Source organism: Gymnoscopelus microlampas, assembly GCF_963454915.1.
Source record: "Gymnoscopelus microlampas genome assembly, chromosome: 22".
NCBI classification, from domain to species: domain Eukaryota; kingdom Metazoa; phylum Chordata; class Actinopteri; order Myctophiformes; family Myctophidae; genus Gymnoscopelus; species Gymnoscopelus microlampas.
The window spans coordinates 37258835-37279224 of NC_139959.1; the positions used below are offsets into that span (position 1 = coordinate 37258835).

A 20390-nucleotide genomic window follows, 5' to 3' on the forward strand; every position below is an offset into this window, starting at 1 on the left:
GTACTAGTAACAAGTTACATTTACTGGGTTACATTTACTCAGTGCTGGTAAGTAACTAACTACATTTAGTTACTACAATTTTGAGGTACAGTATGTTTAATTTACTGGAGTATTTCCAATGTTCTTACTATACTTTTACTACTACTCCACATCTCAGAGGCAAATATTGTGACATTTTGCATTTGTTTTAACACAAATCTTCTATTCTGGGGGTATCCCTGGCACAAATGTATATCAGATGGGGGTCTGCGGCCAAATACATTACATACAGTATTCAGGGTCGTGCTGGCCACTGGGAAATTTGGGACAATTCCAGAAAGGCCTCTCCATTCCAGGCCAACCAGGCTGGCTGTTTAAAAAAAAAAGTCAGAAATTAAGTACCGGCCGGGCGTCCGTTTAAAAAGAATCACCTTACGGGCCTATCTGAGATTCCCAGGCTGAATTAGGGGCCCAGCACGTCCCTATTTGTAGGTCCTTGACATTAGCCCTGGTCCAGAGCTTCTCGCTAACGCTGCTCTGCTCATAGACGGACATTATTGTATTTACTCCACTGCACCCTCTACAGATCTAGTCAATATAAATTACCATTGACTAGATTAGACTAAGGTAATTTCGTAGTGGAGTAAATAAAATAATTTCCGTCTGACGGACATATTTTATTTTCTGCCCAAAAAGTGTATTATACAGAGAAGGTGGGGTGCTGAGAGGCTTCCCACCACGGAGAATAGTCTTTCAACAACACAAAAACAGCCTTAGTTTCGGTGAGTAGTGAAGTAGTTTTGTTTATTTTTACTACTTCTTTACTACAGTTGAAAGTTTCGGTCTATGAGAATAGCAGCGTGCCTAGCAGGCTGAGGGCGTTAGAGAGAACTAGCTATAACCTCTAACGCTCTGGACCAGAGCTACCTTGACATGAAAAAGTTTGAGAGCCAGCGCTGTATAGTGAGCTTAGGGTGAGATTGGGTGACTCTGCTTAGTATTCTGCTCACAGCCTTGAGCCCCATGTGGCAACTGAGACTTCTGTCTAACCTGCATGTACACATTGAATCACTATTCATGGGCAGCTGCATCCAGCCTTGAGCGGGGATGTAACTTCTACATAGCACCAGTGGTGGAAGAAAGTAGGCCTCAGACTTTTCTTTTACTTAAGGGACCACTTCACCCCATTTCAACCTATCTTCGTATAATTGGTCCTCACTATTGCTCATTATAATATAAAAAAACTATTTGCCTGCGGGTGTCGCTGTCGAGGGATTTTGCCTGTCAATCACCCCCCCCCCCCCCAAACAGAAAGGAGAAGGCTTGGGGAGGGGCGGGGAGGAGAGGGGGCGGGATTAATGGACTGTGACATCAAAGTCCACAGGCCAATCACTGCACTCTTTCTGAGCCTAATTATTCAGAAAACCCCAGACCACAGAAAATCCACTGAATGTTCAAAGTTCAGTCTTTTTGGGTGTAATTGAGGTCAGAGAACTTTTTTTTTTTTTAAGAATGTTTTTAATAATTGAAATTTGATGTCATGAAACCTTTAATAATTGAATACAATCTTGTTTGGTGGTCCCTGGCACAAAGAAATGTCAGATGTCGGTTAGTGGCTAAATACTTATTCATTTGAGGGTCCTTGACATGAAAATGTTTGAGAACCACTGCTATAATAGAAACAATTGTTATCGCATTAAAAAAAAGGAAAGAAAAAAACGCCTGCTGAAAATGTCACTAGCAGGCGGCTTTCTGAACTGTCCACAGCCCTCCTCTGAGACAGTGAGCAAACATAAATGGTACCATATTATGAGCATTACTGAGGACTAATTATGAAGATAATAATAATAATAATAATAATACATCAAACTTATATAGCGCTTTTCATAGCCCCAAAGTCACTTTACAAAACAGATAAAAATAAACAACTTTATTAATAGTTAAAAGGCTAATAATTGAGCAAAGAGAAAAAACATTAAGCTAAGACTAAGAGGCAGAAAGGGAGATTTGGTTTGAGTTAGGCGGTGAAAGCAAGTCTGAAAAGGTGGGTTTTGAGGGAGGCTTTGAACACGGCAAAAGTGGGGCGGCTTTGATGTGAGGTGGAATTGGTTTCCAAAGGGAGCGGGGGCTGCAACAAACATAGGTTGAAAATGTATGAATTCGTCCTTTATGTACAGTATTTGAGTACATGTACTTGGTAACTGTCAACCACAGTACATGTTGTAGAGATTCACACAGAGACCCATTTCTCTCCCCCCCCACACACACACACACACACACACACACACACACACACACACACACACACACACACACACACACACACACACACACACACACACACACACACACACACACACACACACACACACCACTCAACGCAACAACAAAGAAACATCAGAGCAGTTCACCACTAAAAATAGCCAACTCTCCAAAGAAACTGCAGTGTTTGTCTGTATTCTTTGATACATAGGGGTATTTTGGGGGCAGTGGCCGTCTGGCCAAGTCCACCATTGTGTCAGAGGTGCAAACAACACCGGCATCAGCTAGGTATGTTCCATATGACTTTTGCCTCGATTGTGATTAATGAACGATTTTCTTTTCATTGATTTAGTTCAGAGGGTCTTCAACAGGGGGTCCGGGCACCTAGGGGGTCCTCAGCGTTACTACAGGGGGTCCGCCAAATCTTTGTGATGGGGAACATTAGCCGAAAATAGCCGATCTACAAGCTCGCAACGCCTCACGGAGTGTTTAAAAGGTCTGAAAATACACATTGGCATGAATCCAACATATTCATAGAAAAGATAATGTATGTCAAACAATTCTATACAGATATCTATGAAATCTATGATCAAGGTTTATGTGGTGGGGGTCCCTGCGTCATCTATTTCTCAGCTAAGGGGTCCGCGGACTGAAACACGTTGAAGACCCCTGATTTAATTGATTACAAAGCATTATGTCGGAATGTTTTTTTGTAAAGAAAATTGAAGATTATTCCATTATATGTCTGTTGTTGTTTCTAAACATTGGTTTGGATATATATCCTACTAAATGCCCAGCCCTATAGTATCAACATTGTCTTTGTGAGACAGACCATAATACAGTGATATATTTCACTGGCATAGTAGGGGCGTGCCACCACCACCACCACTGTGGATAAAGAATTGTCACCAGTACACGCTCTTTCCTCCTAATGCTTCATTTATATTCAGTCACGAGACGAAAATAGACAGTCTCCAATTGTATGAAATGTCACGGTTCATGGTCCCCCCCCCCCCTTCAGGTTTCTGTTGTGTCTGAAACAGCGGCGGCCTTAGGGTCTGGAGGCCCGTTTCAAGAGCTATTATAAGGCCCCTATATACAACCATGTACAACCGTATGCATCGCCCTCTTGTTTGAAAGTGTCTGTGGCATACGGTATATCAACTCGTATCGATACGAATAGTTTTGACTGTTCAATATCGCACGCAGCCATCTCTCTCGACAACCTGGCAGCAACAACACCTCTCCTTTTCCTGTCGCCCCTTCACAATAAAGTGTCTCCCCTTTACCTCCCAATACCAGAAATGTTACCCAGGTTATTATTAACAAGGAACAGGTGTAACTTAACAGCGTGGGAGAGTGGCAAAAAACTACTTTCTGGCCTTGACCGCCCATACATCCAACCGGGTGCCAGACTGCCTCCTGCATTGTGTGCAATTTAGAAACAGGTGGTACGAAGGACGTTGAGTGATTTTCCACGAGCGCTTCCAAACTCCAATGCTCCATGCTGCTCAATGTTTTGCCGCTCAGTCTAGATGAGGGTGGCGTGTCCCGGTGGAAAAGTGACACACGTGCTCTCTATTATTGAAACGGGTGAAACATAGCAAAGGCCACCCATGGTCTGAAAATCAAAATCTCCAGATACGTGCATTTGGTTTATGTTGTTGTCTGACAGTGAACCTTGATCTCCGTATAATTATGTGTGCATTTGACTCCATATAGTATAGTATGTACTAAGGGGGTGACACTTCGGTGGGTTGTAATTTCCTTATCCATTGTTCCTACAGGAGATCTTGTTCTTTCTCTTTCTCTTTGGAGGTGGGGATAGGAGGAGGACTAATCTTTCGCTGATTTTTCAAGCCTATAAAGTAATGGGGGGGCGGGGAACGAATGAGCCCAGCTATCAGACGGGCGAGTCACTCGGGGACGCTGGCGGCGACGCCTATATAATTGGCGTGAAGGATTATAAAGTCACATGACGTGGTTGCCAGCCTTATAATTGGCTGGATAATTAACTCTGATGAGGTCGCCGCAGATCGTGAAGCAATATTATTTTGTGACCGGGGGGACAGGGGGGCCTGGGGGGACGGGCTTTTTAATTTTGTGGACTTTCCTCAAGGTTCATTAAAATGAACGCCGTTGTGTAATATTACCATATTGTCACTATCGGGTGGAAACCTTGTATGTCCAAAACTTTAGGTTTAGAATATAGTGATGATAGCAGATCTACAAGCCCATTGTGAGCTTGTAGATCTGCTGTACTTCACCGGGTGTCCGTTGTGGTACGAACACCTGGTGAAGTATCCTTTAATTTACGTATTTTTTTATAAAACAAATCATAAAAAGTTTAAATATAGAGATACAAGGTTTCTGCCCGACAGTGATGATATGCATATATAGCCATTAATGGCCATTAGTTTGCTCAGGAAAAGGGCAAAAAGAGAGTCTCTTTGACTTTGACTCACGTTATTCACACACCGCGTGTGAATAGCAATTTAAATGTCATGTCAGTAGAGTTAACCAACTTAACCATCATTGTCTCTAATATTCTGTGATGTATTTTTTTTTTTGGGGATTTATCTCACATATGTACTAATCTGGGTGGGCACTGGAACTGAATTTTTCACATACACATGCACGCACTCAAAGGAGGGAGAGAAAGACTGTGTGTGTGCGTGTGTTAGGGCTGGTGAATTAATATTCAAATATCGAATATTCCTCTAATATGGGGAAAATGTGTATGTTCGAATATAAAAATTAACATTTGAATATTAAAAGATATTTGAATATTGTCCCTGTCAAATATTGTTTATTTGACAGGGACAATACAAAAAACAATGTATCAAGTTATAAAACCAAACAAAAGATATGTTTTATTGGATCCGAGCACTCAATACACAGTTTTTTGTATTGTTTCTGTTAAAAAAAACATCTGCCAATTCTTAAGACCAATATTCGAATATATGAATACTTTCTGAGGAAAGTTGACAGCCCTAGCGTGCGTGCGTGCGCCATTCACACGTGCGTGTATAGAGCCTGCTCTCACCAAAGCTAAGAGCCCATTAATATGTAAAGACAAAAAGTAGATAAATAAATGGAATAAAGCTCTTGTGGGGGTGAAGACTAGAATAATACAGGATTTCATCAAGCAGAGCCTCTTGTCCATGTCTACACCTTTGAATGGTCTCCACTCACTCACCCACGAGTTGACTTTTGGCAATATCATCATCATCTTCATCATCATCATCATCACCACATGGATTAAAGTTCATCTCAGTCGCCACGACTGGTTTCAGTCATTTGGATTCCGTAGAAGCCAGCATGTCTTCTATGGCATTGGTTCTCAAAGTGGGGTCCGGGGACCCCCAGGGGTCCTTGAGGGAGTTCCAGGGGGTCCCCAGCTAAATGATAGATTAGGAACCAAATGGACCCGTATGGGTCTGTAACTCAGAGAGTGTACAAATGGAACCAAATGGACCCTAACGGGTCCATTTGGTTCCATTTGTAGACTCTCAGAGTTAAATCAACGTTGATTTTACAATATAAATTGGGGTCCAAGTAATAGAAATGCCATTAAATGGGGGTCCGTAGCCCTAATGCATGTCAAACTGGGGGTCCCTGAAATTGAAATGGTTGAGAATCACTGCTAGAGCCGTAAAAATCTTCACTTATGGGGGTCCTTGGCATATCTTTTCAAATGGGGGTCTGCGGGCTAATAAGTGTCAATTTGGGGGTCCTTGACATGAAAAAGTTTGAGAACCACTGCTCTATGGAAGCATGTTGCACAGCAAAAATAGCCTGATCTACAAGCTCTGAATGTGATGCATTGAGAGCTTGTAGATAAGGCTATTTTCGGTTATTTTTTTAAGATTGGGATTTAGGACTTGGCCATATACAACATTTTCAGTCGTGAGATTTTATTTTGCTTTAATCCGTGTAGGCCGGCAGCCAGAGAGCTCCTTCTGTCTCCTACAGTACGTATAATAATATGATTGTGGACAGACGTTGGATGGAAAAGGCAGAGGCATACAACCACGTTGTGGGATTTCTGTTTCATGTGTTATTTGCTTGAGTTTCAGTGCAGTTTGTTGGCCCATAACCCTTTAAGGGCCAACAGTATTCTGAAAAAACATATGTTTCTACAGTATGTCAGTGGTGCTCAGCTTTTTCATGTCAAGGACCCCCAAAATGATATGTATTTGGCCACGGACCCCCATCAAAATATTTTGTTCCAGGGACCCCCAGAAGCAAAGATTTGAGTTAAAAATGTTCGCTTTAAAAATATATATATTCAAAGATTTGAGTTAATGTTTGCTCTAGAAGAATAATATTCAAAGATTTGCACACATTTTCACGATTTTTCTAAAATAGCAGATCTACAAGCTCGTAGCGCGGCACTCGGTGCCGCGCTATGAGCTTGTATATCTGCTATTTTTGAATAGCCAAAGTGTAAAATAATGTTTTTTAGCTCAAATCTAAAAATGACACAGATGCTTCTTCAGGTCTTAATGGGTTTAAGGCAAAAAGTAAAAAAAAAAAACGAAAAAAAAAACTTTGCTCTGTTAATGCAACTTGCTTGAAAGCGTGTATGTCCAAAACGGTTCCTTTATTTTTTATTATTTCAAAATATGTTTTAAATAGTGAAAATAGCTGATCCACAAGCTTGACCTTGTAGATCTGCTATTTTCATAACTTTTGTGTGTGACACACAATGATGAAGTAGTAGGGCATTAATTCACCCAAAAAAAAAACATTTAAAAAAGTTTAAAAATGGAGAATACAGTACAAGGTTGCTGCCCGACGGCAATGTAAGTATAATGCACGTGGGCGTGTTCGTGCGTATCTGTCTCTCTCCATGTGTCTGTGACCTGATAACATCTCTCTCTCTCTCGTTGTGCCTCCCCCTCTCTCTCCGTCTCTGTTTACACCTCTATGGACATGCTGTCCATAGCGTAGGGCTGACAGCACTGATTTGCAGGCTGGTTCGGTATTTATTAGGTCTGTCTCAGGGTCATAGCCAGTGTTGCCAGATTCTGTGAGAGAAACAAGCAACCAGGTATAGGAAAACCAGCCCAAAAGAAGCGACTGTAATGGGCCACATGAGCACTTTAACATATACATCAGCTATTTGAAAATAACCGATCTACAAGCTCACAACGCGTCGCATCGCGACGCGTTGTGAGCTTGTAGGTCGGTTATTTTCAAATAAAATCTTCCGGGGAAATTATAATAAGCAGATCTGGCAACCCTGGTGACAGCGGGGGAGGAGGGGGGTGTCAGGGCCATTCATATTGACCTCACCCCACCTCCATCAAGTCAGTCAAATATGGCTGCCGGTGAAAACCAGTGCGTTTGTTTTTAATGTTATTCAAGTGTAAGAGAGCCGTTTAGCCCAGGGGTAATCGCCATGCTGGCTTGAGGTGGACATTTTTGTCAAAATTTCATTTTTTTGCCATGGACATACAAAATGAGTGGACAATAATATTACCAGAAACACATAAAGAGATAGCCCTGAAGGATCATAATATATCTGTAACTCTGAGATTGTGCAAATGGAACCAAATGGACACTATATACGGGTCCATTGGGTTCCATTTGTACACTCTCAGAGTTAAGGGGGTCCTTGCAAATAAAACATTTGAGAATTAGTACCAATGGACTCATACTGTGCCATACATAGTGTCATGTAGTCAATCAGTGTCATACGTATTCTAAAGAAAACCTGGAGACGTGACATTCAGTAATTGGGTCTTATGATCAAAATAAGAACATTATAACGGTGTGTAAAAAAGAAAAAGAAAAAATAATTTAGAACATAAAGATTATGTTTTAGATCAGGGGTCTTCAACGTTTTCAGGCCAAGGACCCCCTAGCTGAGAGAGAGATGAAGCAGGGACCCCCTCTACAGTATACTGTATAAAATTGTGTTTCAGATTACTTTTTTTGTTTACTTGCTCTGCTCTTTTTTCCCTCTACACCTATACCTCTTTGCCCAAAATAGACAATCTACAAGCTCACAACGCCTCGCGCTGCGAGGCGTTGTGAGCTTGTAGATTGTCTATTTTTGTGTACAGTTCTCCTCAGAAAAGGGATGGTAGGGTTCAAGTGGTTAAGGTAAAAAAATAAAATCATATCACACAAAGATTTTGCGGACCCCCTGTAGTAACTCTGAGGACCCCCTAGGGGTCCCGGACCCCCTGTTGAAGACCCCTGTTTTAGAATGTGATATGCATTAGTCTTGGACAAGGATACAAGGTTTGTGTCAGACAGCGACGATAATAAAGCACATACACACACACACACCCATCACTGTGTACTGTATGCAAAGTGTTGGAGTGGAGCGTTTTCCTGCCTCCACAGCAGTTAACAGTGACACAACGATGTGTCCTATACCTTGGAGCCTTGTAGTCAGGGCTGTGACAGCATGTTTAGAGGAAGAGAAGAAGAGAGGACAGGCTGCTTCTATAAGCACAAAGGCTCTGAGATGATACTCTGTCTGCCTGCACTTTACTGTGTCAACACTGGGTTTGGTCTCTCTCTCTCTCTCTCTGTCTCTCTCTCTGTCTGTGTGTGTGTGTGTTTGTCTCTCTCTCTCTCTCTTTGTGTTTCTTTCTGTCTCTGTATGTCCCTCTCTCTCTCTCTCTCTCTCTCTCTCTCTCTCTCTCTCTCTCTCTCTCTCTCTCTCTCTCTATGTGTGTCTCTCTATTTCCACCGGCTTCGAATGCTATCAATGCATTGAATGGGAGATTATCACGTTTTATCAGACCATTGAATGGGCGAAGTAGGCGAGCTACCGTCTACCCCGCGATTTGTCAGACCATTCATTGGGCGTAATCAGGAGCTACTGACCTACCGACGGAGGCGGAGCAGTCCCCACAACAATATTTACGATTCTGTCCATATCGGTACATAACTCGAACGGCGCTGAGTAGGCACAGGCGAGGGTCGCACCGCTCCGGACGGCAACTCAGTCGCCTTAGCTCCTTCGGTGGCCCGTCGCGGGGCTCCACCTCGCCTGAGACTGCGCGCCTCCGTCATGGTCCGAAACCGAAACAACCAAAACCAAAACCGAAACTAAAGTATTTAAGTCATCTCCGTCGGTAGGTCAGTAGCTCCTGATTACGCCCACTGAATGGTCTGATAAATCGCGGGGTAGACGGTAGGTCGCCTACTTCGCCCATTCAATGGTCTGATAGAACGTGATAATCTCCCATTCTATGCATTGATAGCATCCGAATCAGGTGCTATTTCCGTGTCTCTCTGGCCGCTTGTGTCTCTCTCCCTCTGTGTGTGTGTCTCTCTCTCTGTGTGTCTCTCTCTCTGTCTCTCTGTCTCTGTCTCTCTCTCTCTCTCCCCCCCCCCCCCCCTATGTCCTGTGTGTCCTTCAGTGGCCTGCATGGTCCTCCACTGTGCCAGTGAGGGATGGGATCGGTTAGCCTGGGGGCCGTGCATTCTGGACTGTGTGCACTCTCTGCGTGAGAGACTGTGTCCCTAGACAATATGCCTCGCGTGTTCATTCACATGCACTTCTGTGTACCATACTGTGTGTGTGTGTGTGTGTGTGTGTGTGTGTGTGTGTGTGTGTGTGTGTGTGTGTGTGTGTGTGTGTGCGTGTGCGTGCGTGCGTGCGTGCGTGCGCATGACACTACACCCGCGAGTAAGACTCCTGCATGCTCATGTGAATGTGTGTATATCCCGAGGATAAATACAGTGTAATCCAGGAGAGGACTTCTTCTCTCTCTTTATTGCAAGTAAACAGCCGGCAGGAAGGAGAGGAAAGGAAGGGAACCAGACACACACACACACACACACACACACACACACACACACACACACACACACACACACACACACACACACACACACACACACACACACACACACGAGCGCTCTCTCTCCCTCTCGTTCAGATATATCCTGTTTCACTGTGGGGCCTTAACTGTCTGACTGCAGTGCGCCAGTGTGTCACTCAGCATTGAACATTCACCTGATTCACTTGCAAATTTCCCCATAAGCAACATTCCTGTCATGAAGAGAGAAGCCAGTATTCCTGGCAGCCATTCAGCTAGATGATGCTAAAAAGCCCCAAGGCTTATAAAAGCCCCCACGGCTGCGTGTGTATATATATATATATATATATTTTTTTTTTTTCTTCTTCACGCAAGCTTGAGTAAGGGAGCGGTGCGACGGTTAATGCTTTCCTCGTTGAAAGAGCAGGCGATGAGCGCCGGGGGAGAAGGAGGAGGAGGAAGTGTTAACCACTTGAACCCAGCCGGCAGAGCTTTCCGTCTTGAAAATGAAGCCATATTGTCGGGAAGTATAGCTGCACAAGAGTGGCAGCCATTGTTTTTCCAACCGGCTTTGGTTCCACAGATTGAATGCCCATTCATTCATCCCATGCACCGAGATTTCCGAAAACATTTATATGAATTATTTATAATTTTCATGTTTCATTCATTGAATAAATACTTTGTTTTCAGTCGCTAGTTTAGAGTCTGCTTTCAATTACTGTTAAATGCGTTTCGTAAGTTATGCCCCAATTGTTTTTGTTCCACCCAATAGCATATGTTTTCCGTTTCCATTCGGTACCGGAAGTCCAAGATGATGGATTTGAATTATCTCAAATTGTGGCTTCAAAACGGGTCTGTACTGTAGAAACCAATGGGTGACGTCACATACTCTTTATTTTAACCCCAACGCCCCCTTATTCTGGGGAGAAGATTCGCCAGTGTTCAGAAATCCAACCAGGCGCCAGGAGTTTGGGAGGAATCTAAAAGTAGTTATTGCTCAAACCTGTGTCGTTGATGTTTTTTTATTTGCTACACAAATACAAACATATATACATTAACACACCCAGCAGCCAATTGTGCATTGGGTGCATCACGAATTTCAACGTACAACGACAGTTAGCGCCTGTGAGCCCGCACCCTCCACCCTCCACCCCCACCTGAACCCTGGCCTCTCATTGAAAAGGAATTACTGTGCGCGTCGCTTGCCCTGTAGAAGCTGTTCATTCAATTGAAGGTTGCCCCTGTATAAGCTGTTCATTTCATTGAAGGTTGGCCCTGAAGACAGCTCCCATGTTTGAGGCTGACGCAAGGTGGTCGTGTACGGGAGTGTGTGCGTGCGTGCGTGTGCGTGGGTGTGTGTGTGTGCCTGTAATGAGTGCGTGTGCCGTAGTGTGCACGTTCATTGGCACGCCGGCGGTGCAGTGCTGTTCCATTTAGTCTGACATCAGCCAGTCAGCTCCCCTTGAAGCTGACCCAACATCATGTATGTACCGCTGCCAACACACTACTGCAGAGCTGCTGCAGAGAGAGAGAGAGAGGGGGGGGAGAGAGAGAGAGAGAGAGAGAGAGAGAGAGAGAGAGAGAGAGAGAGAGAGAGAGAGAGAGAGAGAGAGAGAGAGGGAGAGGGAGAGGGAGAGGGAGATGGAGATGGAGAGAGAGTGGAGATGGAGATGGGGGGGAGAGAGAGAGAGAGAGAGAGAGAGAGAGAGACAGAGAGAGAGAGAGAGAGAGAGAGAGAGAGAGAGAGAGAGAGAGAGAGAGAGGGGGAGATGGAGATGGAGATGGGGGGAGAGAGAGAGAGAGAGAGAGAGAGAGAGAGAGAGAGAGAGAGAGAGAGAGAGAGAGAGGGAGATGGAGATGGGGGGGAGAGAGAGGGAGAGGGAGGAAGGGCGAGGAGGAAGACAGGAGACAAAGAGTTGGAGAGAGTGAGAGAGAGGCAGAAGAGGTGGAAAAAGTACTCAATTGCTTTACTTAATTAAAAGGGTCAATACTGCAATGTACTGAAATACTCCGTTACGGAATTCAAAATGTACCTGAGTAAAAGTACAAAAGTATTGGCATCAAAATGTACTTAAATTACGAAAAGTAAAAGTACTCATTATGCAGAATGTCCCATTTCAAGTTTTCAAATGTATAAATATATTAGATAATAGCAGATCTACAAGCTCACAATGCATTGTGAGGTTAATGTAGGTTTTGTAATAATAATCAAAATATACAAGTAACTAAAAGTTTTCAAATAAATGTAGTGAAGTAAAAGTACAATATTTGGATCCGAGATGTAGTGGAGCACTCAAGTAAAGTACAAGTAAATTGTACTTATGTACAGTACTTAAGTAATTTTACTTACAGGTAGCTACTTTCCACCACTGGAGAGAAGTACAGGGGGAGCGAGTGCGCGCGATCACACACACACACACACACACACACACACACACACACACACACACACACACACACACACACACACACACACACACACACACACACACACACACACACACACACACACACAGTGACAAGGAGAGGGAGAGAGAGCGTTAGATGTGATGTGAGGACTTGGTGAGGGCCGGGGCCGGGCGATGGATAAATGGTAGAAAAGACGGAGCGAGGGCCAAGTTTCAGTGGCAGCCGTCCAGTGTCCATCTCTCTAAAGTAACACCAACCTCCTCCACCCACACCAGACTGACTGATGACCGTCTGGAGGTCAGGCCCTCTGAGCATGCTGTTTATATCAGTCAAGTACTGTACTTAAGTACAATTTTGAGGTATTTCTTTTTACTGGAGTATTTCCAACTTTCAGTACTTGCACTTCTACTCCATGCACTGCATCTCAGAGGCAAATATTATTTCAAAACTTACTATTTACTTTATAGAGTTTGTAGCTCGACGTTTTAGTTAACTGAAAATACAAAACGAGGCTTTACGAGAAAAGATAACTGAATATGTAAGAAAGAAAGACAGGTGTGCTTCCTCTGGATGCCTTTTTAGTTTAAGCAGTGGGTGCTCAGATATACATACAACTTAAATCAAAAACCACCAAAGTGGAAAAAGCGGCACTCCAAAATATACAAATTCTCATTTATTCAATTCAATTCTCAGAACGTCAATAAATGAGAATTTGTATCTGAGCCAGTCTTGCATTCTTTATTTTGGAGTGCCGCTTTTTCCACTTTGGTGGTTTTTGATAACTGAATATGTATTGTGTGTTCTACAAAATCTTCAAAAGTAGCAAAAATATCAGATCTAGAAGCTCCCAACGCATAACGTCACACCGCATTGTGAGCTTGTAGAGCTGCTATTTTTCAATCTCGCCCTGATTACCCCATAAAAAAAAAATGAAAAAGGCAACACATGCTCCTTCTTACGTCCAAACTTTTCTTCGGAGAGGGAGGTGATATAACTATTCGGAACTTCTGACCTATTTCTCTGAACTCGTGCACGTACATGTCCTGACTGTCCCAAATACTGTAGATCAGAAAGCCTGTCCGAACCCCAAGTTTATTTCCCGACTTCAGTACACAAGGAGTATGTGTATTGGCCGTGAAACTTAATACCTAAACTAATTTAAATTAAAACTAAGCCCTAAACTAATTTAGCAAACCCACTTTTAAAACAAGAAAAACAACTAATTAAAACATAAATAAATAAAAACTAAACTTCTAAACTCTAATAACCTTGTTAGTGAAAACTGGGTCAAAAAGTCTGCAGTTGTTCACTTGCAGCTCGGTGCCAGACTCTCTCAACAAGCCAGCGGTCCCTTTATTAATGTGTTCATTATCTGCTGGGTGTCCAACGTGCCTGGTCATCTAGGAGTGTGTTCCCAGGTTCCTGTACAACACAGGAAGAACAATGGCATCGTTAGACAGGAAGTGTAATGAGGCGCGAAATCAATATGTACAATCCCTGCCTCACCTGAGGCATGCTGGGTAATGGAGTGTCAGAAGTGCTTTGGGGCCATTTTAATCACGGGAAACCTTGAAATATCCAAACATAAAGCTTATATTGATATACATATACTCAAAATACTACAACCCTGTTGTGAGACGTATTTTGTGTGTGTGCGTGTGTGTGTGTGTGTGTGTGTGTGTGTGTGTGTGTGTGTGTGTGTGTGTGTGTGTGTGTGTCTGTGTGTGTGTGTGTGTGTGTGTGTGTCGCACTGCCAATGTCTGAGTCATAGTGTCAGGGGCTTTGTGAGAGAACCCGTTGTACCCGTCTGTGTCCCTTTTATGCCTATATATGGAGATCTTTATATCTGTCACGTTCCAAAAGTCCCATATACGGTATGCACATGACCATATATGGGCAATTTGGGCATAGTCCAAAGGGGGCGGCCCTAGCTGAATGGTTAGTGAGCCCGCCTAGGGAGCCAGATGCCCTGGTTGCCCCAGGTACGATTCCAGGCCAGGTCTACATATGTGTCGATGAAATGAAATTTGTCCCTGAGCAAGACTCTTAACCCCTAATTGCTCACAGGTTCTCATTGGAAACAAGACCGCAAGGACTTTCATGAACAACCTGTTAAAAGGAATTATCCTTAGCCGTCATATCTGTGGCTCTGGACAACCAGATCTCCATATATGCCTACATATGGGCGTATCAAATTTGTTTATGGTTATGTCTGAGTCATAGTGGAGCGGCCATGGTCCTGCCATGGTTCTGCCTGTATATGGGTTTGTTTATGGTTATGTCTGAGTCATAATGCCGTGGCCGCACAACCACACAACGCAACGCGATGCGACGCGTTGTAAGCTTGTAGATCTGCAATTTTGAAACGATGTGTATACATTTTTGAAACATTCTGCATAATGAGTACTTTTACTTTGGTACTTTAAGCATTATTTTCATGCCAATACTTTTGTACTTTTACTCAAGTAAATTCTGAACTCCAGACTTTTACTCATAACAGAGTATTTCTGAATTGCAGAATTTATACCTTCACTTTAAATGATGAAAACTTCTTCCATCCTTGCTGCCTTACCCACGCTAACGAAGCGCCGTGTTCGTGCATCTCCAAATGAGTTTAGCGTGTGAGCGAGGTCCTGAACCGCCTCGTCTAGCAAACAATGTTTCTCTTTGAGGGATCACAGTGTTTACAAGGGGGTCCCCGTTCCGTTGGCGCCCCTTCAACCCCTTCCCCCTGGATCCACAGCTGCGTTTCATTAATCCATTAAATCCGGGGACGCATCTGTGTCATTTTAAGGTTTCTTTGGCAATTCAAAAGTAGCAGATTAACAAGCTCGTAGCGCGGCACCGAGTGCCGCGCTACGAGCTTGTAGATCTGCTATTTTTGAAAAATCGTGAACATGTGTGAAAATCTTTGAATATATATATATTTTTAAAGCGAACATTTGTAACTCAAATCTTTGCTTCTGGGAGGTCCCTGGAACAACATCTTTTGAGATGGGGGTCCGCGGCCAAGTACATATAATCTTGGGGGTCCTTGACATGGAAAAAGTTTGAGAACCACTGATATAGCAACATACGTTTTTTTTCAAAAGATTGTTAGGATTTAGAAGATATTTGTAGAATCCCCCAGAAGCAAAGATTTTAGTTAAAAATATTCGCTTTAATAACATATTCAAAGATTTGCACGAATGTTCATGCTTTTTCCATAAAATAGCAGATATACAAGCTCATAGCGCGGCACTCGGTGCCGCGCTATGAGCTTGTAGATCTGCTATTTTTGAATAGCCCAAAGAAATCTTAAAATGACACACAGATGCGTTCCCGGTCTTAATGAGTTAACCCTACCGCTGCAGACAGAACCCACCACCACCTGCATTCTAATGAAGCCGCGGCCTTGGCGAGCGGCGTGTCCCTGAATGCTAATGACGCCGCGTATCAATAAGTTGAGCGCTAATATTGATAGATAGCCAAAGGCTAACGCTTAAGCAGAATGCTAATAGGAGCTGGAATAGTAAACAGGCCTATTCACAGGCGGCATTAAGAGGTTAAATGGTAATGGACCTTCCTTATTTTCCACACCACTAGCACTCACACCAAGTAAGTTAAGTTAAGTATCCAAAGTAGCCTCGGGAACCGATGGTCAGGAGCATATCTCCTGTTTAATAGATAGGCTCTAGCGTCATCTAGCGTGACAGCGTGCTTGTGTTGTATAATTGTGATATGGAACTCTCTGGGTCTGAAATAAAGATTGAATTGAATTGGATTGAATTGCTGTATGAGTACATCCCCCAGCCATGATGTACATGTACACCCTATGGACATGACCCTAGTATGTCACAAAGGACATACCCCAATTCAACCCTTGATGATTGAACCCCGACCTCCTAATCTCAGGGCAGACGCTCTAACCACCAGGCCACTGAGTTGTGAGTTAGTGGCCACTGAGCTAGTGGCCACTGAGCTAGGGGCCACTGAGCTAGGGGCCACTGAGCCAGGGGCCACTGAGCTAGGGGCCACCTGTTCATCCTTACCATAGCCAGTGTAGCGTAGAATGAAATTCACTACATGAACCCTAGCAGTCCTGCTCCGGACATGATCACAGTAGGTGAACATTCTGGGAAAAATAGGCAAACGCTGCAGTTATTATATAGAGGGAAAGAGGGAATGGACCAAGTATAGTAGATCACTAGGGGACCCCGATCAATGAAGTATATGTGGGGATTAAGTGGTTAAAATGTGTTTCCTTGCGGTCGATATCCGATCTACAGTATATTTTATCATGATGATGGCAGTATACAGTAGTATGGCATGAGCAAAAGGGATTTACTCTCCAGGCCCGGAGCTAGTTTAGCTGAGAGGTGCTACAGTAATCTGCCATCATGATGTTGCATCACCCTGAGGCTACGCTACATGCTAGGTCCAGGGAAAAAGATGCATGGCCATTTGTGAGGACAGCATTGATTAATTGGAACATGTCTGTCAGAGCCCTTTGCTTACAGGCCAAGATACTGTAAGTGTGGGCCTCACACACCAGAGAACAGAGAGGAGAGAAACGTTGTTTATAAACCCCCCCATTTTATGTTTTTTGTTTCGTTTGTAAATTAATGCCCTAATTTGTCACAATGCCACACAAAAGTAGCAAAAAACTGCTTTTGTTTTTTTAAGTGAAAGAGAAAGGGATTATGTGTGCTGTCTAATGGGCTTCATGCATATTGAACCAATGGAACGTAAGAGCTTGTGACTGTGCACTGAAGAGACACTCCTTTACTAAAAGTGTGTTTATTTTTTGTATGGTAAAGCGTCCTTGGGTTTTGGAAAGGCGCTATATAAATTCAAGTTATTGTTATTATTATTATTATTATTATTATTAAATGGTTCTTGTATTCCATTTCCTGAAAAGTAACGCTCTTGGACATACACGGTTTCCACCCTCCATACTGTAGTATGTGTTTATGTGCTCAGACGGAGAGGGCCCGCTCGCTGTTTTGGCAAAGTGCTATAATTTGATCCATTAAGAGCGGGAACGCATCTTCTGTGTAACCACTTTAACCATTATCTTATACTTGGGCTATTTAAAAATAGCAGATATAAAAGCTCATAAAGCTTGTAGATCTGCTATTTTTGAAAAATCGTGAAAAAAAGATTGTACAATTTGTTTTACAAATGTTCACTATAAATATATATATTCAAAGATTTTTGAATATTTTCACGATTTTTCAAAAATAGCAGATCTACAAGCTCATAGCGCGGCACTCAGTGCCGCGCTATGAGCTTGTAGATCTGCTATCTATGAGCTATCTATGAGCTTGTAGATCTGCTATCTAACGCTATGCGTTCCCGGTTTTAATGGGTTAAAAAAAGGACGGTTCCATGCGTGCCGCTGATTCAAAGATTGACCCGTTCCTTATCCTCATTGCCACTTCATCCGGGGCCTCTCTAGTCTAGTCTAGAGCTGACATGATTAGAAAACATGAGAGGAGGTAAGCTTTATCCCTATTGAGAGGAAATGGCCCTTTCATTCTCCTTCCAGTCCCTATCGATCCGGGCAATGAGAAGATGGAAAGATTACTCTAAGATGGAGAGAGCCATTAGAAGGAGTAGAGGACGGAGCAGGAGGGCTGGGAGAATGGCCTCATATTTATCAGCTGGCTGGCCGGTGCATGTTTTCTCAACCAAGTATTTTTATTCCTGGGAAAAGTTTGCTTTTTGCAGCATTGTCCTCCTTCAGATTCGGTTTGTTCACACATGAGAGCTACCTACTGTATGTGCAAAGTAGCTTGTTAAAATAAGTGTTAAATTGCCCTGTATTCTGATCTCATTGCTATGTATTTGTTCAGTAACAGGAGTCTCACCGTCTACCCAGCTCCGGATAGCTTAAGACCGGGAACGCATCTGTCATTTTAGATTTGAACCACTTTAACCATTATTTCATACTTTGGGCTATTCAAAAATAGCAGATATACAAGCTCATAGCGTGGCACCGAGTGCTGCGCTATGAGCTTGTAGATCTGCTATTTTTTTTTAATCATGAAAATGTGTGCAAATCTTTGAATGTATTTTTTTTAACCGAACATTTGTAACATGTTAATTAAATATTTTAAGATGGGGTTCCGTGGCCAAATGCATTTAATTGTGGGGGTCCTTGACATGAAAAAGTTTGAGAATCACAGATATTATAGCAAGTGTTTCAGAAAACTGTTTTTAGAAGACATTTGTAGAATTTCCAGAAGCAAAGATTTGAGTTCAAAAACATATTATATTGAAAGATTTGCAGTAATTTTCACGATAAAAATATAAAAAACAGCAGATCTACAGTACAAGCATGTAGATCTGCTATTTTTGAATAGCCCAAAGTATAATGGTTATACCAAGTATACATACCAGTATGCATTCCCGGTCTTATTGGGTTAAATAAACAGAACATGCAATTTCAGGTCGGGACACCGATTTGATCCAATCAGTAGAGAGAACTCACACAGGATACAGGATAAACAACTACATTTGGAAGTGGTGACACAGAGACATGAGCAGACACAATTTGAACTGGAACACTATACAATTGAAGCTGATAAATGGGTACTCTCTCCTGATAGACTATGAATCGAATATCTAGGACCTCAATGGAAACAAGACCGCAAGGACTTTTTTTGAACGGACCTTTTAGACAAAGTATTTTAAATGTAACTGTGCTGTTTTAAATGTGTTGTCTAATAAAATATTCAATCAGTCAATCAATTGGCCGAAATTGGCAACCCGTTGAAAATGTATTTTCTGTTTATTAGAGAGTGGGAGCGGGAGAGATGACACCACTGTTGCTGAATACACACTCTATAGCAATGATTACTATCACAGTGTAGTGCTATAAATAAATATCACTTAGCCATTCTATAGAAGTGAGTCTTTAGACTTCTATTAGTCTTTAGAAGAGTTTTAAAAGTTGCCAGTGAGGTAGCCTGTCTAACTTCCAGAGGAATACTTTTACTTAAGTAAAAAAAATGTGAGTAGGCTACTTCCATTACTGCCTTTATTCAGCCTGGGAAGGTTTGCCGTGGCAGCGTTGACCTCCTTCAGATTCCATTCACACCTGAGAGCTAGCTATAGCACAGCCACAGACGTTGGTCACCAAGCGGCTCTACAGGAACAATTGGGGTTAAGTATATCCTCGTCGCCAGAGGAGAAAAAAAAGGCAGAAACCTTGTATGTCTGTTCCTTTTTATCAGTGGTTCTCAACCTGTGGTCCAGGGACCACCAGTGGTCCTTGGGGGGGTACCGGGGGGGTACCAGGGGGTCCCCAGCGAAATGAGTTAACATAGCGTCACAATCATTTTAACCACTTAGCTTTGGCTATTAAAAAATAGCAGATATACAAGCTCTTAGCGCGGCACCGAGCGCTATTTGAAAAATCTTGAAAATGTTTGCATATCTTTGAATACATATATGTATATTTTAAAGCAAATATGTTTTAACTCAAATCTTTGCTTCTGGGGGTCCCTGGCACAAAACCTTTTCAGATGGGGGTCCGCGGCCAAATGTATAACAATTTAGGGGTCCTTGGCATGAAAAAGTTTGAAAGCCACTGCTTTTTATTATAATTTTAAACATATTTAAAATAGCAGATCTACACGATGCGCCACGTTGTGAGGTCGTAGATCTGATATTTTCACTACTTGTGCGCGACACCCTCGATTGATAGGACAGTTTACGAAAAAAACATTAAAACGTTGAAATATGGAGATACAAGGTTTCTGCCTGACATCAACCATAATATTATTTAGCCTACGTTGAATGTCTGTGCCTGAAAAAATATATATAAATATGTTTTATATTAATTATATTGGATGGGGACCATTTGCAACACGGTCAATGTGGAATCTAGCCATAGTAGTAGTGTTATTCAGGGTTATGTTTTAGTGTGTGTGTGTGTGTGTGTGTGGGGGGAGGGGTGTTTTT

The 20390-nt window shown here is 42.7% G+C and overlaps 2 protein-coding genes across 2 annotated transcripts in view; one reads left to right on the forward strand and one right to left on the reverse strand.

Moving 5' to 3' along the window:
• The window catches only part of ctnnd2a (catenin (cadherin-associated protein), delta 2a), a gene marked incomplete at its 3' end in the record, with an annotated part of 597119 nt that overhangs the window by 122142 nt on the left and 454587 nt on the right, over positions 1–20390 (forward strand). The window lies entirely within an intron of this gene.
• Positions 9052–20390, reverse strand: part of mtmr6 (myotubularin related protein 6) — a 703086-nt gene continuing 691747 nt past the window's right edge. Inside the window, exon 17 of the transcript XR_014600128.1 lies at positions 9052–9082. The gene's annotated coding sequence lies outside the window, so the exon portion shown is untranslated. The remainder of the gene's footprint in view (positions 9083–20390) is intronic.